The 27572-nt window shown below is 36.6% G+C and overlaps 1 protein-coding gene and 1 long non-coding RNA gene across 6 annotated transcripts in view; one reads left to right on the forward strand and one right to left on the reverse strand.

Annotated features, from left to right (window-relative positions):
* Window positions 1-27572, forward strand: part of DCC (DCC netrin 1 receptor) — a 1213980-nt gene that overhangs the window by 743012 nt on the left and 443396 nt on the right. The window lies entirely within an intron of this gene.
* On the reverse strand, window positions 11578-22752 carry LOC129019081 (uncharacterized). The gene is made up of 3 exons (XR_008495501.2): window positions 22473-22752; window positions 21848-21974; window positions 11578-11826 (listed from the first exon to the last, which is right to left on the reverse strand). It is a non-coding gene; the product is annotated as an uncharacterized LOC129019081 (long non-coding RNA).

The raw sequence follows: 27572 nt of genomic DNA on the forward strand, positions 1-27572 counted from the left end.
TGCAAAATGTGGATAGTACTATCTATGCCGTCAGTTTGATGGGAGAATTAAATCAGAATAATGTAAGCAAGACACATATCACATCTACCACATAGTAACTACTCAATAAATGTAATCTGCACATTTGATCGTCCTTCATCTAAGATATACGCCTACTTTTAAGTAAGCATGGTTTCTTTTATCCATTTGTCAAATATTTTTGTAGGCCTACTATCTGCTATTGGGGAAAGTAAATTGAAAATAGAAAAAGATAAGTTTCCCACTTTAAAAAATAGTCACATTTTTATTGGAAGAGGAAGAAAAATTAAAAAAATAAAAATAGGCCGGGCGCGGTGGCTCAGGCCTGTAATCCCAGCACTTTGGGAGGCCGAGGCAGGCAGATCACGAGGTCAGGAGATCGAGACCATCTTGGCTAACACGGTGAAACCTCATCTCTACTAAAAATACAAAAAATTAGCCGGGCGTTGTGGCGGGTGCCTATAGTCCCAGCTACTCGGGAGGCTGAGGCAGGAGAATGGTGTGAAACCGGGGAGGCGGAGCTTGCAGTGAGCCGAGATAGCGCCACTGCACTCCAGCCTGGGTGACAGAGCGAGACTCTGTCTCAAATAATAATAATAATAATAATAATAATAAATAATAAAAATTTAAAAATGCTGGTTTTATTTTTTCCCTCTAACATTGGTTAAAAAAAATAGTTCCACTGTAGTAGGGGAAATATATGGGTTAGACATTTAGAAAAATGAGAAGCATTTTCAATTATCTGTCCTCCCCTGGAAAAGGTTACTGATTACAAATGATGTTGAATTTTAAACATTTGATTAAGTCAGTATATCATATAGCTTGGAATTCACAAGAGTCAATCATGAACATCAAGACATAAAACCAGAAGTATTTTATATCTGTTTTCATGAGTTGTTCCTTATCAATATAAGAAGAATACCTAGAAATCCAAATGGAGAAAAGGAATATACTAATAAAATTGTATATATGTTATAATATAATTACATTATAATTATAGTGTTTCCTACTACATGTTGATTCTGACATACTAACTTCACTGAGATTCAGTGTGAAGCAATGAACATTGAATAATTAGTTCAATTATTAAGATCTATTAGAATTTACTTTTTCAGTGTAATAGCACCTAAACAACTACGTACGAGAGATTGAATCTAAAGAGCTGTACTTCTTACTTTGATATTAACTACTGATGGAGAATTAAGTTAAATTTTGTCTCTTAGTATGAGAAAAGTTACTATGATTTAAATGCTTAATTGTGTTTAGTGTAGGATCAAATTTTTCCTGGAGTTCTGTAACTAATCTAGAAGAGCCAATTCCATGTGTCATACTACAATGTTAATGGACCCAAGCAGGTAAATGGGTCCTTATAGTTTCCTCACACAAACAGAGATGCTCGTTAACACTACAAAATTCCTCTTTAAAGTTCCATCATTGGTCCAAATGCATAAAAGTGCAACTTAATATTTTCGAAACATATTGCAGTGATATTATAGCTCATAAGCTTCCCTAGAATGTTTTCCTTTATAAGCCTTGGTAATTAATTGTAGCTAAGAAGATACAGAGCCAAGTTTTTTCAAAGTGGCTGTGTTAACTTCAGCGTATCTGACCACACATTTATTCAATAAATTGTAAAATTATTTTTGCTTATGAAGTTAAAAATAAGAGAATAGTAATGTATTTTTTTTTATTTTCTACTTCAAAGTCTCCCTCCCATTAGAGAAATGTTGACACCCAGGCTAACATTTTCCCTGAGTGATTCATTGATAATCTAAGTTTGGCATAAAGCAGTTATTTGATCTTTGACCATATAATACTCACCTAGTGTATGAGATGTGTCCACATCTCATTTCTACACTCTTATCCAGTTTACTTGTAGAGATTTAAAAATGTATTGGAATATAGTGTTTATTTATGAAGAGATTCTTAGGCAATATCGCCTAACCTTTCCAAGTCTCTATTTCTTCAGCTGTAAAATTCAGTAGATAATTGTCTCAAAGATTTAGTGCAATAAATGTATGTAAAAGGGATTTGTGGGCTGTAAATTGCCACACAAATGTTAGCTATTATGAAGTCTTTTGTTGGTTTTGTTTAGTCTCAAGAAAAACAGCAGGCATTTATTGGGATGGATAAAATGATAGCTTTCTTCTAGCATATTTTTCTACCCTACAAGAAAATAATAGTAAAGACATATTTTAATGACAATGTCCGTTCAAAATTTAGGTTTTTAGCCTAGTGGACAAGGTTAAGGGAAAAGTCCTTTTTCAAAATGACTGCTAGTGGAAAGATTTGCAGAACGGTTTGCAGTATCAGTTTAATAATGACTTGCTCATGCCAGTTTTATGTAGGCAGAGGTTTCTCAGCAAATAAAGGCTTGTCATTCACCTTGTCCTTCATTTAGCATGTACTTCAGGTAGGAAGCCAGCTCAGTGCTAATCAAGAGGATATGGCTGTATGGCAGACTTTGAAATTAGAAATGAATTCTGCAGTAATATGAATGTACTGAGACCAGTGATAACTATAAATCCATACAATATGGAAAACTTGATAGATTCATAAATACTGATCACATCATACTTCAGTGGTAAATATAACAAAGAGTGTTATCCCATATCTTTTTTTTTTTTTTTAGCTCTCTATAGTAGAAAAAGCGGAAGAGAAGAATGCTGGTTTTTATATTGAATCCAAATGATTTTGGCTTTGAACTTGTTATATTTTTATCTTTCACCTGTATATCACCATTTGATGAAAGATGTGTGAGTGCACACAAAACATACATACATATAGATTATATAGTATGTAGATGCTGTGCGTATATGTATACACAGAAAGAGATACATATTCCTTTTGATTAGAGAAGTCTTATTTCCTGGGGAAAAGAAGAAGGTTAATGAGATGAACTATAACCCCCACCAGTGCAACTGCAACTGTTCTCAAGGCTGCAATTGGTACTATTTCCCTCCTGCTACCCACTGTAAATTCCTTTTACCCTCAGCTAGCATCTCTGCTAGTTTCTGTGGCTTACCCAAACTCCTGTCCCTTTACTGGTCATATATAGTGTACTAGCTAATACATCATCAAAATTGGGGAAGGGAGTATCAAGAGATATTTCAGTAGATCATCAGAATGCCAATCATATTTTCCTTCTTTCCCAACTCCTCTTAATGACCTGGGTAATTATTTTGCCAGGATAGTATCCTGCCTTGCACAAGATGTGCCTTTTGGCACAAGATGTGTGATACAACAAGGCAGCAGCAATAGCTCAAATTTCAATGATAGAAGCATTCCTCCTTTGTGAATTAGGACTTCTAAGTCTACAAGCCTAGAGTCATAGGTATGGTAAACACAGATTCTCCAGATAGGTCACTGGGAGTCATGGTAAGCAGTTCCATGCCTACTTTAATCTCTTGTGTTTGTTTAATCTACCTATTGAGGACATGGTACCATATACTGGCCATTGATCTAGACATATACTAGACCCTAGAAGAAGGTATCCCTTTTGCTTAGGGTATGATCTCTAGCCTGGCTCCTTAATTCCACCTCTGAAGGCTTTACTTTGGCTGTATCAAGTCAGCAGCTGTTGTTGATATGTGATAGGATTAGCAGATCCCGTGGCAATACATTTATGCCTATACCTCTTTTTTTATAGAGTAAGTTATTTGATTCTTTTCAGTATAATGAGGGATTCCATGTTGGTCTCAAATACTTTGTGAGATGGTGGTGCAGGTAGAAGCCCTGAGAATAGGAAAAGCAACCCATTTCCAAAATATGTGTTTATTTCAGTCAAGATGAATTTCTAACCTTTCCAGAGGAGAAATCGTCCAAGTAAATATGTCACCCAGAGACTAGTTGGTTTTCTTAAGGAAAAGTGATTTGTTGGGAGCTCAGCATGTGTCTCTGTTGCTAGGAGATTGGGCATACAGCAGTGGTGGCAGCTTCTGGTGAGTAGCAGAAACCATGTAGGATTAGAGCCCATGCCAGTGAGCAATGCATAGGTTCCATTCCTGCCTCTGTAGCCTCATCATTTGTGCACCTTTATGCTACCATTGGAGGCTGGCTGATGTCAACTGGCTGAATTGTTCCATCTACGTAATTGCTTAGTGACTCTTCCATCAATTATACAGTCTGGTGTTTACAGGGGATTCAAAGATTTTTTTTTAACTTGGTGTTCACTCCTGTGGGCCTATCCACATGCCTTTTCCCCAAACCTTTTTGCTCCTGATCTTTCCATCACTGGCCAATCAGCCAAGCTATTTGACCTTGTTCATATGTACATATATATAGTCCTACCTTGAGCCATTTATATTTTCATATAAAGTAGGTGGTGTGGTATACTCAACGTTCTACCTTGGGAAAGGTTCTCTTTACCACTTTCTTTCGGGGCTATCCCTCACTGAGCTGCAGTGTAGCAGCCATCCAATTTGGGGTGTACCCACATACCCACAGACCAAGCTGCCCACCTGCCCTGAGTTAAAGGGGAAGGTAGTTGTACAATAGTGATTGAAAACATGGAGGTCTGGGACCCTCCTATTATGTCCTCTGGTCCCGTTTTTCCCTGATGCCAAATGTAATTCATCCCATGAACTGATGATGGTCCTGTCTGACCTTATAACTTGGTGCATCTTAGAGAACCCAGGTCATGATGAGCAGTTCTTGTCAGTGGACTCTCCCATGGTTATTTTTCTCTTACTTTGTGAGTAGGGAAACTGCTGCACAGAAAAGTTAACTAACTTGTCCAAGATCACACAGCTAGCAAAACGTCTGACTTTTCAGCCTACTTTCTCAGCCAGTATGTTATAATGGGTCTGTCTACCCAGGCTTTGTCCACACATGGAAGCTTCTCAGATAAATGGGTGATATTTCAGATTTATTTGAGTCTAGTCAGACTAGTTTTAGAATTACTAATAAAGGTTAAACGCTGGAAATTAATTTTTAAAGTCTAGGATTCTGCCACTCAAATGATCTCTGTTCAACTTTCCAATATGCTAGAGCCCATTGCTAAGCATGGGTTAAATGTGTGAACCATCTTGAGTCTTAAAGGCAGATATCACATAATTCTTGCTATCCAGAAATCCATAGTTTAACAAAGAATAAATTTGATATAACTAATCTTAATTATCAAATGCAATTAAAGCGTAGCGATTTGCAATGTTATATTCGTTATTCAATATTTATCGAATACCCAGAAATATATAAAGAATCACAAATTAGAGTGTTATGATAGGCACCTGCAGTCCCAGCTACTTGGGAGATTGAGATGGGAGGAGCACTTGATCCCAGAAGTTTGAGACTGCAGTGAAATGTGATGGGGCCACTGCACTCCAGCCTGGGCAACAGAGCAAGACCCTGTCTCATAAGCAAGTAAGTAAATAAATAAATAAATTTTACCTAGATATTGATTTTTTAACAAAGAATCACAAATTAGAGATGTTAGATGCAATTCAAAGAAACGTTAAGTCTTTAAAGTCAGTGTTAATACTCCTCAAACATAACACAGCCAGTGCCTGACATACTATTTTTTGGTTTTGACCCTATCTTACGAGGATGGTAGTGTCATTTTCCACACAGAATGACAAAGCTTCTATTGTATTGAAAAGCTCCTTTACTTATTGTTCTATTTTGTTTAAGTGAAAAGCTCTAGGTTACAATCTAGGTTAAAAAAAAGAGAAATAATATCTTTTTATTTAAAGTATCTATTCAGAGTTCTTTAGCTTATAATGTAGTTCCATCAAACAATAATTAATTAGCCTAAATAGTATATGCAATGCACAGCTGTCTTTGTTATTTTGTGTTGACAAATATATACCAACAATCTATATAGGTGACCCTAATTTTCCCTGAAACATTGACAAAATATATTTTTTCATCTAGATGATCGTCTATGATGAATGTAAGAAAATTCACTTGAAATTAAAATGCCCCATCCTCAAATTAAATCACACATCATTATAAAGCAAGAAAAGTCCAGTAGAAAAGCCAGTTTCCCATATTTCTTGATATTCTTCAGGTCCAGTTCCTATTTAAATTGACCTACCTGCTAATCAGAACAACTGAGTGTATGTGTATGAAAATGTACCAAAGCAGAACAAACTGTTTTTAACAAGGAAGACTGATTCTTTCTCTAAGTGATTTTCTCCTAACAGTATGGCATTTAGTTGTAAGGAAAGGGGAATAAAAGTACTATGTAGCTTATTTCATATTCCTCCCTTGCCTTGTCTTCTTGATTTCATAAATGGAAAAAGGAATGGAGAAGAGAATTGGTAGCCCATACATAAGTCTTTTGATCTCATGGATTCCATGTCCAATTTTTGACATGTAGACCACCTGCTTTCTTGTTATACTTGAGCCTTACTTCTCATTATTTAATGTGAGGCTTTGAGCCCAATTTTGATAAAATATTTTAGATCTTCTTTAATATGCTTGCTTATATAGAAACAGATGACCCTTGGGGAAATTCAACTGATAAAAATGGTAAATATCTTTTTGCTTTTCTAGATCAAGAAAAATAACAACACTAAAACCTCATACTAATGATGTAGCTACTTTTCACATGAAACATCCTAGAAAAAGTTATTTCTACTTTCTGAATGCAGGTGTTAAGTGGATGCTTAAGCTCTTAGTCTAACAGGGAAGTTTGGCATAGAACAAATTTATTTTGAATCCCAGGAGTATATAAGTGCAAGCTATAGGGGTAAGAAAAAGGGGATAGCACAAAGGAGAACTTAAACAACTCTTTCAATGGGAAGAGGAATTCATTGCTGAAGATGTGACATCTCAGCTGAAATGGACTTTGAAGTAGGGATATGGTTTGGCCAAGCTGCCAAGAAGGGCAAAGAAATGGCTGGTAGAAGAAACATTACACACAACACATGGGAGAATAGAGCAGAAGCAAAAATATGTATTCAGTGAATTATGTGTGGTTCTGTAAGGCTGTAGAGATATGCAGGGGCTGGATCACAGAGTATCTTTTAGAATATACAAAGAAAATTGGACTTTTTGTCTAGACTATGTGGGATAGAGATGGCTAAATGTAAAAGATAGGCTTGCTTCTATTTCTGTTTTTTAAAGATAACTTTGGAAGCTGTGTGAGTTGGCAGTGGTAGAAAGAGGGACTAGAAATATTGAAACTAGTTGGAAAGCTGTATCATCAGTAGGCTAAGCAAGAAAGAATGAGGGCATTGACCGCAACTGTGCAAGAAGAGTGAGTTAATGTATTAGAAGGTCCTGACAACTTGGGGATTGCGATGAATATGTACAGATGGATTAGGAATTGGGGCTGATTCCTAAATTCTTGACTTAACTGAATGGATGGTAAAGCCATCACTTAAGAAAGAGGAAGAATGACTTAAGTCCATCTCGACAGAAAGAGCTTGGATTGTGAGTCCTTTGAAGGCCCATGTCTTGATCATCTTTGTATTCCCAGCATGAGTAAAGGGCCTGACAATGACAGACTCTCAATGACTCATTAGGAAGCCTAAAAGGCAAATACTTTGTTTTACTGATTAATTGATAATGCCAGGTATAAACTATGATATTGTAAAAGATGAAGCAAGGGAAGTAAATATCCCAAAGACTTCAAAACATGTAATTGAGAAATTTATAATCAAAATAGGCAAAACTAATAGGCTTACTGAAAAGCATATTTTGCTTTGTGTGTTAGAGAGATCAGAGCAGGAGGACAGATGAATGCAGAACATTTTGTAGTATCTCCAGAGGGAAATAATTATGACCTAAACTGAGTGGCAACTCTGCTCATGGAGAGAATGATGAATTCAAAGAATTATATGGAAAAGGGAAATGGTTAGCAGTTTGCATTTGAATTGAAAAGGAGCTTTTGATGCTGACTGGGAATTCTGTAAGTTATTGGCATTGCTGATGGTAATGAAAAGCTTAAGGGAGAGTGTGACAGGGTCTTATCATGCATCTTTAGTTCCTTGATAGGGTATAAGTGAGTCATTCTCCTACTGATGAGATGATTCTTCCTTGCTGGACATATTTTACCCAGCTTTGAGAAAGGAACTCATTGCACTGCCATCTTGGAATAATGAGTTAAACGGTTATGCATTAACATAAGATAACCACTAAGCACTGGCACTGAGCTGCCAGGACTGGAATATATTGATTTGATTAACCCTTAAATATCAGAAGGTAAAAACTATCACTTTTTTCCCCCTCTCCCCTCTTTATTTCCTCTGTCTGTGGCAGACACAGATTAGAACTGAGAAATAAATTAGAAGGACTAACTTTGGCTTTCTGCCACCTAGGAATAAAATCCATTTAATTTACCCTGACTATGCTTGTTATAGTGTTAAATATAGACTAAATAGTTTAATATGGATTTATGTAATGAGTTCACAAATTGATTTTGCAGAGTAAGCTTGCTTTAGGAAATAAACACCTGTGTACTGTGGCTTGAATGGCCTACTTCTATGTGCACTCATGTTGATATAAATGAATTTTCTTAAAAAAAATCTATCTTACGGTCACTTCATCATTCCAATATTTTTGAAATCCACAAATCAAAAACCAAACAATGATTTAGAAGCTCTAGCTATCACCTAGAGAAAGCAGTCTCTATTGGGTATCAGTGATAATGTCTTTTCTTTGAGTGACAAGATTAAAAAGAAAAAAAAAAAAGATCTCCCCCACTCTCTGTGAAACCTCCACTTCTCCTTTTCCCTTGTTTAAGAAAGTCACATGTGCCTTATTTAAACGTTAATTATTTAGCTTGAACTGTACGCAGCTAATGTGTAAAATAAAATTCTTTGCAAGTTTGAAGATTAATCCAGAGGTACCGCTTCTAAGCAGGCCCCCACGTTTTCTATCTCGGGTGGCCAAATTATGTGTAATTGTAATTGGTGATGGATGGTGACTGTTGTGTCAGCCAGTCATTCTAGAAATGGCTACTAAGATTTGTAATTATAATGTCCCTTATTCCTATTTAAATTCAACAGTCTTCACATTACTATTCTTTCCCTTGAAACATGGAAATTTGGGTGTGGGAATTGGGGACAGTTAAGGGTCAGGGTTTTACCTCTTAAAATCTACACTTTTTCACAGTCTGTCCCATTTCTCTAAGGCACCGTAGATGGGGAAGGCCAGAGATCAAGAATGATAATTTACAATCTAAGAGTGCTTAATCTAAAATCTGTCCTTGTCAAAGGAGAACACGTTGGTCCCCATGCAGCAGTAATGGAAATTTTATTTCAGCATAAGGTTCAATGGGGGCTTTCCCTGTATTCTTTAAACTACCTTCGTCCTTATCAATTTATGCAATGTACAGGTCTTGTGGGTTTTTAACATCATTCTACTTTAAAAGAGAAAGCATTAAATATAATAAATAATCAAATCCACATTTGAAAACCTATAAACTCACCTTGCAAGCAAAATAACAAAAATTGTTATATGGTTATGGCTGAATCTAGCTTTATTATTAATCATTTTTCCTGGGGATTAAAACTTAATTTTTCAAAGAGATCCTTTTCTCTAACAGACTAGTTTCTCTTTTAGGGTAACACTTTTATAATAAAAAATTATTTTCCTTAATTTTCACTGTCATATACAAAGAGCTTTTCCTGTTAAGAAAATAGATAGTTAAGAAATATAATACTCCAGGGCAAAAATTGGACCAGATGAATTAAAATAAACATATGAAAACTTTATAATTGTTTTTGTTCAGTAACAAATTAGTAACTACCATGCTAAATGAAGACAATAGCAATGACATTTATACATTGTAAATTAGTAATTATGGGTATTTTGTTTTAAATCTATTTACTAGCTCTTGTTTACTAAAAACCTGTAAGTGTGTCTCTTTCTTATAGTTTCCACGTGGTATGTATAAATCTGTTTTATTTTCCTTCAGAAAACACACACGCTAACTTTATTGTATCTTCTTTTCTGGCCTGGGATTAGTTAACTAGAATTTATATTTATCTTCTATGTTCTACCTCATTAATATCTATCTCCTATGTTCTACCTCCACTCCCTCATTCCTAGACTCTTCAGTTTGTGCCTCCTTTTGTGGATCCTGAAATTCTACAACTCACTGAATTTTATATATGCCTACCACTGTAACACTGGCCCACTTTGTTCTTCAAGCTAGATTCTACTAGAGAGCAATTCTAAGGTCATTTGTTTTTTGCCTTTGTTATTTCTCCCACAAATTTTCCCAAGTCATTATTGGCCAAAACAAACAAAAAAACAACATAATCATCAAAACATCTGTTATTCTCTGAGATCTGTTTTAATACAATTTTCTGTTCCCAAAGCTCAGATTCTTTGTTTTTCAATTGTTCCAAATAGGAGTAACAATTGGTGTGCTAGAGATGGCATACTGATGACCATGAATGACATATACATAGAAGATTCTATATATTATTACCAAAAGAAATGTGAGGTATCCAGGTAGCCTTGGGAAAGACTCAATTGGCTATATGTAAAATTTTTGATGTCTAAGGCATCAGGTATGGCTTGGATGGTTAGCAACATGAATGAACACTGGCAATATTAAAAGTGCACACTGTGTGTTGTCAGTTTCCCCTACATTTTATACAGCTGTCAAGAATACTAAAAGAATTTGTGAGACCCCTTTTTGTTGACTATTTGTTAGATTCATCTAAGGAACAGTTAACATTCTGAAAAATATTACTGAGTCAAATGTCTTCCTGTAACTGCAAGATTACTTGCACATTCGTTTTTAGAAAGAGTACATTTTAACACTCTTGGCTGTTCAAAATAAATTTCTAGACATACAAATACAAAAAAATTATGATGGCATACTGCTCTTTAGAGAGCATCATGTGAAAACATCTAGCTCTTTGTTTACATGTGCATAGAGACCTGATTAAAATTTGGGAGTTGTCATATCAAATTTCCTTACTATGTTTCCAGATATTCAAAGTTTTGGGGATAAAATGAAGAGCTATAAGGAACAACAAAAATAATTGTTTACAGCCTTCTTTTGTAGCAGAGACATGTGAATATCGAAGGATAAACATGGATGTGGTGGATTTTTACTGTATCAACTTAGTCAAGCTGAAATAACCTTTCTCCGAATTTCCCTCTCTTTGTGATTCTGAGTTAGTGTGGGCCAGAAAAGGCAAATAGATGTAAGGGAGTAGTGTCTTAGTCCACTTTCTGTTACTTGTAACAGAATACTTGAAACTGGGTAATTTATTTTTAAAAAGCAATTTAATTCTTACAGTTATGGAGGCTGAGAAGTGCAACGTTTAGGAGCTGGCTCTGGTAAAGGCCTTCTTTCTGGTGAAGGCTCTCTACAGAGTCCCGAGGTGGCTCAGGGCATCACATGGCAAGGAGGCTAGGTGTGCTAGCTCAGGTGTTTCTTCCTGTTCTTACAAAGCCACCAGCCTTGCTCCCATAATAACCCATTAATCATTAACCTATTATTCCATTAGTCTATAAATGAGTTAATAAATTGATGATGGCTCTGTTCTCATGACCCAATCATCTCTCAAAGGACCCTCCCTTGCAAAACTTTCATATTGGAGATTAAACTTCAGCATGAGTTTTGGAGGGAATAAATATTCAATACACTGCAAGTACCTGTACTATTTTATTTTGGGGAGGTTCGTGCAGGATATGAGTTGCTGCTTTCTGGTGGCTCACTTGTTGGGACAGGGCAATGTCTCAGCCAGCTGCTCCTCCAGGCCCTGCCAGATCTTCTGTTTCAGCTTTTCTAACTGGTTCCCGGCTTTGAAGACAGAGCAACGGCTCACAAGCCAAGCACTGTGGGTGGACAGCCTCTTTAAGTGGGAAAAGGCAAGGAGATGAATTCATCTTTAGAGCCTGCAAAAAGGAACACAGCTTTGCCTAGAAGACATGCGAGACCTCTAACCCAAAGACTATACGATAACAAACGTGTAATTTGAAGACGCTGAGTTTGCAGTGATTTGTTACAGCAGCAGTAGGAAACAAAATTTGAATTCAAGATTCTTTCACTAATTTTGCATCCACATTCTGATCATTTTGGAAAATTCTTATAGAAATTGGACAACCTTGAACAAATAGTGATTTTTAAAATTATATCTAGGACTATCATTGCCAAGGGAATTTGTCTTGATATTTCACAAGAATAATTTTGGAACTATGAAAATGGGGGATCCCATAGTTCTTACTACAAGCATAGAATGCCTACCAAACAATTTAAAGCCAATCCTATTATCCAGGTACCCAGAGAATCCAGCCTGCAGAACAGAAGGAAACAGTCCCCACTGAAAGAACACAAAAGCCAGGAAGCCACAAGGAATTGCCCTCAGGTTCTGAAGGATGAGAGATCAGATCATGCATTCAATAGCTTTTGCAGGAATTAATAAGTGAAGGCCAAGGGTTATAATAAACATCTAAAGGAAGAATTTAGCACAAACAAGACCACATAGAAGAAGAAAAATGTATACAAGAAAACCAGTATGAACCACACCTAGAAACCTAGGCAGGGATTTTTTTTTTTTCCCATCTAAAATAATTAAGGATCTTTACCAGTTCCTTAGCACAGAGAAATGTCAGGACCCAGTGCCTTGTCATTATTCTTTCTGGGTAAGAAACTGGAGTAAACAATGCCAAATTATTATTCCAATTTGTAGGTTAAATAAACTCCCCAAATCACCTAGTCACCGTCTTAAATTTTTACCTTAAAAATCCTACAGGGTATTATTATAATGGATTTCCTGAATTGCTGAAATACTACTTAATCAAAGGAAGAAGCCATTAAAACACAGAACATGCTATGTGACAGAGTTGACTTCTGTTTGCTTGTGCACATTTTTTTTTAAATAGGAATATAAAGCGAACTTCTCAGGTGGGAAGGTGGTAGAATCATCACTGCCATCTCCAAAACTACACTTCTGTGATGCTGCCTTGAACTTAGACAATACAAAGTTACTCATTTTCAGATTTTTGTCAAAATGATCCTCCTTCAAACAAATTTCAGTTATTATGGTCTCAGTAATTATGAAATGCAAACAGAATCATTTAAGAAGGATAAAGTTGAGTATTTTGTTTCTTACATAAAATCCAGACCTCTGTCATTTCAGATTTGGTAGAGTATTTTCTTAAACCATTGCTACCTGGAGTTTCTCCATAATGATGCTCTTTTTATTCCCAGCAATGATTTTCTATTATTTTGTGTTACATTTAAGTTAGCTTTCTCATTAACAAAGTTAATGATCATATAGTTCTCACTGTGAATATTAAAAAAGATTAGCCAGAAATGAGCATTAACCCAAAACACTTGATAAGTTTGTGATACTTGATAATATGAATATGCTCTAATAAGTAACTCTATCCAGTTGTGTATTACTTAAAATAAATATGACCAGACATTCCTCATGGTAATGTGACTAACTTAGTTATTAGTTTTATAAAGCAATGCAATGCTTGTACTCACTTTGTTGTTGTTGTTGTTGTTGTTTGTTTGTTTTGAGACAGAGTCTCGCTCTGCCTCCCAGGCTGGAGTGCAGTGGTGCAATCTCTGCTCACTGCAACCTCTGCCTCCCAAGCTCAAGTGATTCTCCTGCCTCAGCCTACCAAGTAGCTGGGATTACAGGTGCCTGCCACCACACCCGGCTAATTTTTGTGATTTTAGTGGAGACAGGGTTTCACCTTGTTGGCCAGGCTGGCTGTGAATTCCTGACCTCAAATGATCTTCCCGCCTCGGCCTCCCAAAATGATGGGATTACAGGTGTGAGCCACTGCGCCCGGCCGTACTCATGTATTTTTAAATAATTTTTTCCTCTTTCATGCCTTGTGTCTACTTCTGCCTCATTGTCTATGGAAAAAGAAGGCATTTATGCTTTTGCAGGCCTCTTTCTTCATGAAGAAGTTACAAATTTTCTAACTGTTTTGGAATAAAGATGAATGTAATCCAGGATGGACTTATTTTTTCCTCCTAACTAAAAAAAAAAACAAACAAAAAAAAAAAACTTAAACCTTCTTTATGGGCATGTAAAAGTACTGTGGCCCTTGACACAGTGCCTATTGTGCTGATTGGACAAGTCATCCCTATTATATAGCCGTATCATGGTTATACTTTATAACCATAGTTATACTTTTAAAATTGGGCCCAACTTTCTAAGTGCTTTGAAGTCATGTGATGCATAAAGCAGTGAATTGTTTCATTATCTCAATTTTCTTATGATGTAATAAATTGTTTTTAGTTTAAAATCATTTTTATGTCACAGGTATATTGTATAAAGTGTCAATTAATTTTTTAATCAATAGAATTGTTATTTTTCATTAACTTGTGTTACTGCCACAAAGGAATTGAATATTTTATACCAATTTCCAGTACAAATAGCATCTAACATTTAAGCTTTGAGAATCTTTGGCTCTACTTTTTCCCCACTCCCCTCGCTAGTTGGCACACTATTTTGTCCTCAAGTTCATGTTCTGACACATACATGTGTGTCCACCAGTTGCTAAAATTTTGGGGAAGTTATTTTCTAATGAAAGTCATTATCCCTAACTTACTTGCATTATCGCTTGGTATATTAAAATGTCTTTGGTTTCTTAAAGGAAGAAGTACAAGAAAATGTTCTTAATAGCAAATGTTTTTCTTTAAAGGCAAATAGTTATCTACATTAAGTAGCAAATACAACTCTAACAGTCCATGAGGCCAGCACATTCTCTCACTTTCTGATAGTGAAAAATATCTTTTCTGGGTGCGAGAGGTTGTCTCAATACTATGGGCTATGCAGACAAATGTGGAAGAACTAGTATTTTGAGGGTTGACATAAAGAATGTATTGGTGGCTCGCGCCTGTAATTCCAGCACTTTGGGAGGCCGAGGAGGGCGGATCACAAGGTCAGGAGATTGAGACCATCCTGGCTAACACGGTGAAACCCCGTCTCTAACAATACAAAAAAATTAGCCAGGCGTGGTGGCGGGCACCTGTGGTCCCAGCTACTCGGGGGGCTGAGGCAGGAGAATCGCGTGAACCCGGGAGGCAGAGCTTGCAGTGAGCCGAGATCGCACCATTGCACTCCAGCCTGGGCGACAGAGCGAGACTCCGTCCCCCCACCCCTCCAGAAAAAAAGAATGTATCGTGTTTCTTGATGCTAAAACTATCCTAAGCAGTTCAATTGAGTTACGAAGCTTAATAATTTTTCAAAGTTCAACTAGAATGTCTTAGCACGTAGGACAATTTGGAGGAAGTATTTCCATCTTAAAGGAGGAAATGGTGGTGGCATGCTCTACACTTATTTTACACCCTTGTTCTATAGACGCATGTGTCCTGGGGTTCCTGAGTGTCTCCATCCTGTTAACAGCTCCTCTGGCAACTACATCATAACAGAGTGTCAGGAGTTGGTGCAGAATTCCAGCATCAGTTCCAAATACTGAACCAGTAATCTATTTCCCAAGGAAATCAATCCCAGCAAAAGTTGAGCCCCAACTCTCTATAGCATGTGAATAAAACAGAAAACGGCTATCTTAGAGAATACATGGTAAGCTGAAGAACATAAATCAAAGACTTCCAATAAATTTGATGCTTTGTATACTTAGAACTCATATAGGCATTATAGATCCACGCAATTTCAGCTAGCTTTTCATCTCTCTCAAACCCTGGGTGAATGATAAACATCCAAGAGAATAACATGAAAAGAAATATTTACTTTGACCCTTCTACCAAAGAGATATATATATATATATATATATATATATATATATATATATATATATGTATGTATATACGCACACGCACACACACAATTCAAGCATAACACTATGCTTTAGACTGAGTGGCTTATGCACAACATAAATTTATTTCTCATGGTTCTGGTGACCGGGTGAGCTTCTGTAGTCTGAGATTAGGGTGCCAGCATGATGGTTGGGTTTCTGGTGAGGACCCTTTTCTGGGCTGCAGACTGATGGCTTCTTGTATCCTCGTATGGTGCAAAGAGAGAGAGATAATTCCCTGGGGTCTCTTTTATAAGAACACTAATTCTATTTATAAGGGCTCCATCTTCATGATCTAATAACCTCCCAAAAGCCTCACCTCCTAATATGATCACTTTGGAGGTTAGGATTTCAACATCTGAATTTTGGGGAACATGAATGTTACATTCAGTCCATTGCATATACTATATATATATATATATCTTTAAATTTGATATGTTTATCATTAAAATATTGAATTCTGAATACCATTGGCTAGCAAAACTATGGGACTGAAAATAATCTGCTGATTTCTCATCTCAGCCTTTGAGATCATTAAGAACCCTGGGAACTATCTTTATATGACAATTATTTTTAATTCTAGGCAATTCAATATAGTAGTAGAATGCTATAGAATAACATGTTCATTATTTGTAAATTCATTTTCATCACATAAATTGACTTCTTAGGCTTCAAAATTTGGAGAGAGTTTTAATGTTAATCCTAACATCAAAGGTACCTTAAATTTTTTAAATGTTATCCATTATTAGAGTAGCTGGTAGGTTTATAAAGAATTTAGTGTGCTCTGAGATCTGTATTTTTAACAAGCAACTCAGGTGACTCTTCAGCAGATTTGGGAACCAAAGTCGTAAGCAAGTGAACTATGTAAATATTGTACCCTCTTTTCTTTCTTTCTGTTTTGCCTGTCACTCTCTCCTCCAGAGATAATAATGCATAATCAATTAATAGAAGAATCAATGACTAGTCTATGGTTAGACATGGACTTTATAAAGCAAGCACTCCATCATTTATTAAAGCATATAAAATATATGTCATAACATGTGTTTTAACTTTATTGCAACAATCCATTTTATGAATAAAAATCTCCTAGATAGATATTTTCACACAGTGAAGAAGGAAACTGAATCTATGACTGTTCTATGAGCCTGTTAGAATTGATGAAATTCAAGATCTAACATGCATGAAAGCATTTTAGATGTGGAGTTAGCTGATATTATTTGGGTGGCTTTTCTTTCACATGTTTATTTTGCTATTTTGCTTATAGTCATCAGTCTACTTGTCCATCTACCCTTGCTGTAAGAGGCCTGATTTTTCCTTCCATATACCAATCCAGTCCCCATCACAGACCCTGATGTATCATAGACCCCGAAACAACTTGTTAAGGAAATGAATTTCTATTCAAACGTGTACACACACACACAATCTAGGCGATTTTAATGCTGGCAACTGAATCACAAGAATGGAATAAAAGATACATTCTATCTCTGATATGAACAGCTGCATTACTATTTAAAAAAAAGGTGGGCCAGGTGTAATGGCTCATGCTTATAATCCCAGCACTTTGGGAGGCCAAGGCAGGCAGATCACTTGAGGCCAGGAGTTTGAGGCCAGCCTGGCCAACATGGTGAAACCCCATCTCTACTGAAAATATAAAAATTAGCTGGGCATGGGGGTGCATGCCTGTAATCCCAGTGGGTGGCTGAGGCAGGAGAATCACTTGAACTCTGGAGGCGGAGTTTGCAGTGAGCTAAGATCACACCACTGCACTCCAGCCTGGGCGACAGAGCAAGACTCTTGTCTCAAAACACTAATATTAATATAAAATAAATAATAAAATGTGCTTACATAGACTTAATATTGATGATAAAAATTTTGAATAACACATTACTATTGCATAGCACATCTTATTGCTCAAAATGAGACCTGGTATATGACATTTCTAAACATATATCAAAAGATTGTTGATTTGGGAAAATGATCATAAGAAGGCTGATAAAAGTTTTCTCAGTTGAATACATTTGAGCTCATGACATGTTTTGAACTCTGACCCCCTAAAAAGGAAGCGTTAGGCATGCTAACAGGATAAATCAGCCAAATCCCATCTATCTGACCTTATTAGTGTAACTCTAGGATTTAGATTCTGACCTTCCATAATTATTGACACCTATTTAATTTATCTTCTCATCAATAGTGAAGCCTAGTACAGCTGCTATGGCACATGTAAATACATCACTGTTGCCAGCACAGGCTGATTGGCATTCATGCTTGAGTGTCTTTTTTATTTTCTCCTTGGCTGCTGGGAGTAGCCTGAGCAGCACAGACGCTAAAGAGCTTCATCTATTAGGCATGACAGATTTGTATTCAGCGGTAAACGCCTGACCTTGCTCTACTCTCTCATCCATTCCCATCATCCCCTCGCCAGATGAAAGAGTCTGCTTAACTCCTGTTTCCTGGCTGTTTCCTTAGCAACAATAACTGAGTCAGTCTGACAGAATAACTAATAGAAGAATACCTTGGTAGTGACATTAAAGTGCTTTTAAAAAAAGTCATCACCCACAGAATTATAAATGAGAAATGTTTAAAATCGGAATTTTAAGATGATACCAATCAGTGACATTATGATTTCCTTATTAACCCATTTCATTTTGTGGTAATATTTACAGACTTTTCCCAAGGTATTTTAGCCCAGGACCAGAGTATTTAAGCTTTTAGGATCCATTTGTGTTATATGATGAAAACAGATTGGTTTTATAATAAAACTTGTATTGCTTTAGATGTTGAATTAGTGGGTAGAAGATATGTACAGACAGTGTCCCAACTGAAAAGAAGGACTTTGTAATGAAATATGTACTATCTATTTTTCTCATTTCTCTTCTAAAGGAGATGTACCTTTTTAAGGCATTATAACTAGAAGATCATAAAGCTACAAGTATCATTTTCCTTTAGGATTCTGTCACTTTTAGCCCACTTCTTACTATCTGAAAGATTCATCAGCATTCTTGTTTCATATTGTTTTTTGACGACATATCACGAGGTTGTCAAAAGTCTCAGAATCCCTGTGGAATTCTTAAATTTGCAGTGCAAATTATAGCATAAGCTGAAAACTAAACTTCTGAATTTTTCAATGAAACTTTGATGGAATTTTATAGAATAATTTTAGATTACTTTATATCTTCATAAGAATGCATGCAGCTAATAGATACAGTATAGAGAGATGCAGCAGAGAGACCATTTGGGTAAAGTGTTTTCTACTCTGGATGTCTCTAATGATTGCATCAGGATTTATTAGTTTTGCCTTGGGCTCAAATAAATTTTGAATGATTTCTAAATATCTATTTTTTCTATTATTCTAATTATATTTTTCTAAACTTATTTAATATTTTCTGAGGCCACCTAATATTTGGATGTGCTTAACTGGGTCTAATAAATAATAGAGGACAGAAATAATGTAATAACATTAATTTAGATGATCTACTCTAGAACTCTATATTAAATGAAAGCTTATCATTTATGATTATGTCTTGCTATTACTACACATTTTGAGAGTGCAATTAACTTCTATTATCACAATGATAATTACAGTTGGCAACAGAAGTCAACAAAGCCTATTTATCTGTTTTGCAATTTTAAAAATTTAGACATTTCCACTCACATTTAGTACCTCTGATTAGAATGGACATTTTCTGCTTTGCAGTCTTTTTATAGAGGTTTAATATAAATTTATTCCAACTGTTATTGCCAGTGCTCATTTCAGGAAATCTGCTTAACCACAGAATGAAGTCTGAAGGAGGTGAGCACATCAAAGTATAGAGATGATTGTTCACCAGTCTTCAGATGACTGGATGGTCTGTTTCTCTCCCCATGGATATCCCCTGTTCATCACAAAGGAAGCAGTTGTCTTTGCTAATAGATTTGACAGGGAAAAATCTTTCAAATAGTGTGTTTGACTTGCTCTAAGAACATGAAACAAAACTATATTCGCATCCAATTGCTGCTGTAACGTATTACCAATAATTTAGTAGCTTAAACCAACATAAATGTATTATTTTAAATTCTAAAGGCTGGAAGTCTAAATTCAGTCTAAGTGGCTAAAGTGAAGGCATCAATGAATTTCTTGGCTCATGGCCCCTTCCTTATATTCCTTCAAACTCTTGCTCCTCCTTCTATCCTGATTCAGACCCTCCTGAATCCACTCATAAGACCTTTGTTATTGCATCGGGCTTATTTAGATAAACCAGGATAATCTCCTCATTTTAAAAATCCTTAATTTATTTACATCCGTAATGTCTTTTTTACCATGTAAATTAACAATTTCTAGGGATTGGGATATGGATATCTTTTTTTTTTTTTGTATGGGGAGGGTATGGGGGTTTTATTCATCCTACCACAAAAACACTTATTCTTCTAAAATGTGTGCAAGCAGAGTAGGCAGTCGGTAACTATTCCTCAAATGTATAAATGAACATGAATACACAGAAATTTACAAGAAATAATATTATGGAAAAACACCAGTGGCCAGGCACAGTGGCTGAAGCCTGTAATCCCAGTGATTTCAGAGGTCAGGATGGGAGGATTGCTAGAGGCCAGGAGTTTGGAGACATGACAAGACCCTGTCTTTATAAAAAATTTTAAAAAATAATTAGCCAGGTATGGTCCTGCAAGTCTGTAGTCCTAGCTACTCAGGAGTCTGAGGCAGGAAGGTCGCTTGAGCCTGAGGGTCCAAGGTTACAGCGAGCTATGATTGCACCCCTGCACTTTAGCCTAGATGACAGTGAGGCCTAGTAGCTAAAAAAAGAATAAAAAAGAAGAGAAAATTAACAAGAGCTTGTAAAAATAAGAAGTGTAACTTTCAATAAATCATTCAAGAGTAACCTAACAACTGCGTGGTCAGATCTCCAGTTGAGTAAAATAGAGAAAAGGGGCTGAAAAGTAGAGTTTCAATTTGCAGTTGAATGGTTAGTTGTGTTGGCCTCTAGTTTTTGTTTGTGTGATCCCATGGGAGACTCAAAATTAAGGAGTGGAGAAGATATAGGCTAAGAAAAATAAGGCAATTAAAGACATCAAAATAAATATAATGAAGGGGCTATGCTTTAGATTGAAGTTTATAGCCTCATAGTGAATTCTAGATCTTCTTTAGCTTTATTCTACTAGATACCACTAGGGAGAGAGAGAGGCAAAATAGAAGGAAAAGAAGCATTAAGCAGAGAGCCCAAGCAATTGTTTAAAAATCAGCTTGCAGTTTGTGATATGATAATTATTATTATGATCCTCGTCTGTGATAGCATTACCATAATTACTATGCTAAAAATATCATAACTACTTTATAATGAAGTAAAATGTATTAATATTTAGAGTGGTACATTTTACACAAAATACATTCTCAAAGGGTTTACAAAGCTAGATAATGTCAAAAATACACATCAAAGGAAAGAGAAGAAGAGAGGAAGAAAAGATGAAATAAAAAGTGGAGGTGGACTTCACTGTACTTGAAGATAAGTCTTTAGGGTGCGATATTAAGAAGGTTGAAGGGACTAAAACCTAGCGAGACAAAAAGTTGTATTACTGTGCCCAAGCAATAATAAATTGTTTAATAGATTTAATTTTCTATCCAGCTGATTAATGAGCTAATGTAGACAATCTTTTGTTCACATTCCTATATCTTCTGTTTTTAGTTTTCTCCATCTTTAAAGCATTGAAAGGTGTAAATTGAGTCAGTTATTGTTGATTTATGAAGAAATGAGCTGATCACTTCCCTATTGCCCTTCTATGTCTGGGACACCTAGGCCATCATCCTGCTAACACTACATCCTCTTGCTACCTATATGCTTTTTCTCTACTCATCTTAAAATATCATAAAGGCATTTATTTATAAAATTATGTGTCTAACTTCTATAGGCTGGACCTGATGTCATTTTAAAATAATATATGCCTTGAAGTAGCTTAAACTTGATTGGGGAAGATAGATGAGTATAGCAATAAATTAGACCAGATTGAAGCATACATATTTGATTTTCATACATCTTTTAAGGCTCAAAACATATCTGGTCTTTATTATAATGCTGTACTAGTCAGCTAGGGCTGCCATCGAAAATAGCATGGACTGGGTAAATTTAACAACAGACACTTATTTGCTCACAGTTCTGGAGGTTAGAAGTCCATGATTAATATGCAGGCAAATTCATTTACTGGTAAGGGCTCTCTTCCTCTTCTGCAGAAGGCCACCTTCTTACTGTGTCTTCGCATGACTTTCTTTTGTTTGCATACTGAAACAGAGAGGAGAGATATTTGATGTCTCTTCCTCATCTTATAAGGATACCAGTCTTATTGGATTAGAGTCTCACTGTTGTGCCCTCACTTAACCTTAATTACCTCCTTAAAAGCCCTGTCTCTAAACACAGTCACATTGGGGGTTAGAGCTTCAACGTATCAATTTTGAGGCTACACAACTCAGTCAGCTGAAGGCATCAGCTGATGCCTTCTCAGATTACATCAGTATCCTAAAATGCCCCTGTTCTCTGACTTCCTACAGAGTACATTATCTAAATTTCACAACTAGAAATTGATTTTAGAATTGTTATTTGAATATTTTAACTTATATCATCTCAAAATTGTTAGCTCAGTATAAAATGGTACTATGCTTCATTTTCAGAATAGTTTTTTTTTAAATTCTGAAACAATTCCAAACAATGAAAAGTTGCAAGAATACTACAAAAGTTGTAAAAATAGTAGAAAGAATTCTTATGTTCTCTTTTTACAGAGACCTTACTAAGATTTTGCCGATTATCCCAATAGTATGCTTTAAAGTAAAGGGTAAGATCCACGATCATTCATTGTACACAGTTTTCCTATTTTCTAGTTTCTTTCCATCTGTAACACTTTCTCCATTTTTCTTTGACCTTCATGACCTCGAAACTTTTGAAGATTATAAGCCAGTCACTTTATAGAATGTCCATCAACATGAATTTATCCAGTGTTTCCTGATGATTAGACCTAAGTTATGCATTTTGAGTTGGGCTAGCACAGAACTGATGCTGCTGTTCTCATTGCGTCACATTGGGTGGCCTATGACATCAATTTGTCCCATTATTGATGGTGATAACTTAGACATTTATTAATATGGTTACTGACAGATTTCCCTACTTTAAAGTTACTTTGTCCCCCTTCATAATTTGTTTTCTGGCTGGGAACAGTGCTCACACATGTAATCCAAGCACTTTGGGAGGCTATGGCATGAGAATTGCTTGAGCCTAGTAGTTTGAGACCAGCCTCAGTAACATACGGGAGACCCCATCCCTACAAAAAGTTTTTAAAAATAAGCCCAGCTGTGGTGGTATGTGCCTGTGGTCCCGGCTACTCTGGAGGCTGAGACAGAGAAGATTGCTTGAGCCCAGGAATTCAAGGCTGCTGTTAGCTGTGATGGCACCATGCTCCAGCCTGTGTGACATAGCAAGACCTCTTCTCAATAATAATAATAATAATAATATTAATAGTAATTTGTATTCTGTAGAGAGGTGTTTTGGTGCAGAGTAAAGTCCTATTCCTCATGTTCCTTTCCTCCATTAGTTTTAATAACCACTTATGTTTCTTGCCTAAATCAGTTATTACTAGTAAGTTGCCAAATGATAAGTTTCAACTCCTATAGTTCCTTCCACTCGTATTAGTTTGTCTCCTGAAAGAAGAACATTTTTCTTCCCCCTATGTATTTATTTATTCACTTATATTAATGTGGACTCATGATCTTTATTTTATTCAATGGGTTATTACCTGTTATTATCATTCCTTATTTTGATATTCAAATTGTCCCAGATTCAAGCAGTAGGAGTCCTTCTAGCTTCCTACTATGCCCTTTGACATGTTTTAATTACATTGTAATCTGAATCTTTCCTGAAATACTTTACCACAAAGCTCTAAATAATGCAAGCACATGGAGATCCGCAGAATATAGTTTCAATTCTGCCATTGCTAGTTTCTTCCTAGCTGTGCAGTTTCAACAAGTAAAACCTGAGCCTTAATTTCCTATTCTGTGAAATGGAATGGGAGTTAACTTGCCCAGTTCTTTAATAGTAATAATAGCTAATATTTGTTGAGCATTATATATTGGTCCTCTAATGCTTGACAACAGGTAGGGATTAATCTGTTTTTAGCTGAATAACTAGTAACTTCCTAAAGGAGGTTTGAACCCAAAAAATGGGGCTTTAGGGTCATAGCAAGAAGATAATAAAGGTAAATTCTATTACTACTACATGTTATTTATATTGTAATGAGAGTTGTAATAAGAGTTGTCAACACTGTTGCCTTGGAGTCTGAACTAGCAGAGGATTCACCTAATTTCAGCTAGAAGTTAGAGGTTTATGAGTTTCACTCACTTAAGAGACTTTTCTTTTCTTTTCCTTTTTTTTTTTTTTTTTTTTTTTTGAGATGGACTCTTGCTTTGTTGCCCAGGCTGGAGTGCAGTGGTGCTATCTCAGCTCACTGCAACTTCCACCTCCCAGGTTCCAGCAATTCTCCTGCATCAGCCTCCCGAGTAGCTGGGATTATAGGCAGGCACCAACAAGTCTGGTTAATTTTTGTATTATTAGTAGAGACGAGGGTTTTGCCATGTTGAGCAGGCTGGTCTCCAACTCCTGACCTCAAGTGATCCACCTACCTCAGCCTCCCAAAGTGCTGGGATTACAGTGTGAGCCACAGTGCCCAGCCACTTAAGAGACTTTCCATTTCCCTTATACCCTTAGCATGAAATGAGAAAAAGAGTAAGGGGAGTTTCTGTGATTTACCCTGAGTATCAGGAGAGATACATATTAATTTACTTGTTCTAAGATATTAGTTCTAATTAAAGAAGAATTTTTAGCAACCTCTTAGTTTCAAACACTATAATGTTCACAGCAAATAAATAGAAAGGAGAAAGAAACTGTTTCAGTGTTGAAGTAAAGTCAGAGAAAAGAGAGAGACAGAAAAAGGAGAACGAGGACAAAAGGAACAAGGGAGGGAGGGAAAGAAGAAAGGAGGGAAGAAAGGGAGTAGAGTCAGAGAAAAGAAAGACAGAAGAAGCAGGACAAAAGGGACAAAGGAAGGGAGGTGGGGAAGAAAGGAGAAAGGGAAGAAAGAAAGGAAGACAGAAAGGGAAAGCAGGAGGGAGGGAGAGAAACACCGAGCTACCTGTGTAACAGAGGTCTCAGGGATCAGATGCCTACTTGTGCTGGTCCCATCTCTTGATAAGCCCTGAGCACTCAGATATCTTGTGCAGTAAATAACCTAATTCTAACAGCTTCCAAGGAAAGCTTGCAAAAAAATGGCCAGAGGAATGGAGAGAGCCTGTTTTAAGATAGAGAGAGGGCTACCATCCTTGTATGTGGCATCTGAAAGATTACCACACAGAGCATGTTTTGGAGATTCAATTTTTATGTAATGGGTGTCATTACTATCCAGACCATGGGGGTGGAAGACATGCACCCTTTAATCCCGTAGCACTTTCACCTTCATCTTGTTCCACACAATTAATATTTATTTGGATGGCTGTCTTTTTTCTTTCCTAATAACAGTGCAATTTTACTTTACATGTAAGATATAGCAGTAACAAATTGAATAGGAAATAATCATAGTCATGAAATACTCTCACAGAGGCATGTCCTTCCAGCTAGTTCCAGGTGGCCCAAGGTCGATTGTGAACACTCAGGATGGATGGCGTGTCTGTCCTCTCTCTGGAGGTGACTTGGGCACACAGACCTATATGTGCACTTGGCAATGTGCTTGTTCACAATGTTAAAGAAAGTTGTGAGGTTACCAAGTCAGAGATGAGTAGGGGCCTGCAGAAAGATCTAGTTAGATTAATCCTTAAGGAGTGAGCCGTGAAATATTGCATGGGCTGAAATGAGAGGCATGACCAGTACTAAATCAGCAGACCTTGGGACCCTTTAACAGTGGTGCTAATGCAAAATATTTTTAGGCCTGAAAAAAATGGAGAAGTTGATCTCTATGTAAATTATTCTCTGGGCTTCTAGTCACACACCAGCATGCTGGGAACAATAAGCTCACAGAGATATTTGTTCAAAATATTTGATTTCCCATAAGGCTACTTAGCCAAGAAAACGTAGAGGACAATTTACTTTTCACTGACATGTTTGTTGTCCTTTCTTCTACAGTCATTCTCCCAGGATAAGGATAAAATATGGAGTCTTGATTCTGAGACACAGTTTGTCTTTACTAGAGATGCCATCAAGGTTCTGGTGATTCCCTAGGACAAGTGGCAGTGCTTCCTGACTACCACTGGGGTGTGTGTGTGTGTGTGGGCGGGTGTGTCTGTGTGTGGGGGTGTGTGTGTGTGGGTGTTGACATTGATTTCTCTCCTCTTGTCATGTAGAAGTCCCAAGTGCCCCACTGACCCATTACCTGAGCCTGTAATTACTTCAGGAGCAGGGAATGAAAAGGGCATATCTCTTCTGCTTTCAGGGAATGACAGACTCGGGAAAATAAGCAGGCCCTGCATTAAGGCAAATCTCTCAGGAGAGCTTAAAGACTCAAGTCTTGACTCGGATGCATTTTTGCATCAGTAGAGGCCATGCTCATTACCAGTGAAGACTGCTGAAGTTGTGGAGTTGGCACATGACCCTGAAACTGCTTCACCGTAAAGACAGATTCTAATGCCCATGTGTGACACGCAGGCACAAAAATGTAATCACTATAATTAGCCAGCATCCCTTTTTCATAGTGCTACTATTTCGTGACTACTTGCCTACTTCATTTTGTTAAAGATAAAATGTTCGTCCTATTTTTAAAAAGTAAGTTGTTTCTTCACAAGCCATTTTTAGGGACACATTCATTTTTCAAGGTATTTTATAGGGAGATAAGTGATCATTCCGTGTGTTTTTATTCTTTTGATTGTCTAGGATCTAGATTTTGTAATTTTGTGAATCCATTTCCAAACTCTGCAAGGGTGTCTATATTAAATGTTATATAAAAGCCCTCTGCCTAATTTTTTGATGTATATGTATTTCTGGCCTAATATCCAAGCTGTATTGCTGTGGGTGAGTGAGCATTGCTCCCTCAGACAGTCTGCTTAGCTGATTTTTGAAGTTAATTATGGTGCAGTGAAATCTAAAGGTCAGACCACGTCTATTTTCCTGGCTTGTTCAATGCTATGGGCATACGGGCACCAGATAAATCCCTTAACTGCTGACCTAACTAATAACTTTCCTGTACACTTTAACCTGTTTCCTGTTCCAGGTTTTCAGACTCTCTAGTGTGCTGTAGGGTCTTCAGAATGGATTACTACAGAGCACATCACCCAAAGGCTACCATGAAGACCCCTTTAGGAATTTCAAATCATAATGTGTAAGGTAGCCTTTCTGCAATATGCCCCCAAGTTATCAGTGTATTTCACCGATTGCCTGGATTATTTCATTTTATCCTTGCCACTCAAGGAGAAAATTAAATTTCAGAGAGAATTTTGAAAAACATGTAATGCTTAGGGTTAGTTACTAAGGGATGGTTAGCTCACAGTTTTGCAAATTATCTTGTTATTTATTTATTCATACATTTACCCCATTCATTTATGAATTCATTCAGTGATTTCTTGTTGAGCACTACCCTAGGATATAACACCATGCAAAATTCCATGGTATAAAAAAAACTCAAGAATCACAGAACCTGACATAATTACACGATCATAACATGAACTGCAAATCCAGGCCCAGCTTCTATCAGTGAGAGACAGAACCAGGGTACACACTTTGTGCAGTGCATGGTAGCAGAAACTTGAGGAGGTTCAAAAGAATAGGGGAACACAACGCAATGGGAACCCAGGGTAGTAACTAAAGCAGAATGTTTTGTATTTGTTTAGGGTGTTTTTAATTTTAAGTTTTATT

Source organism: Pongo pygmaeus, chromosome 17 (genome assembly GCF_028885625.2).
Source record: "Pongo pygmaeus isolate AG05252 chromosome 17, NHGRI_mPonPyg2-v2.0_pri, whole genome shotgun sequence".
Lineage (NCBI taxonomy): Eukaryota > Metazoa > Chordata > Mammalia > Primates > Hominidae > Pongo > Pongo pygmaeus.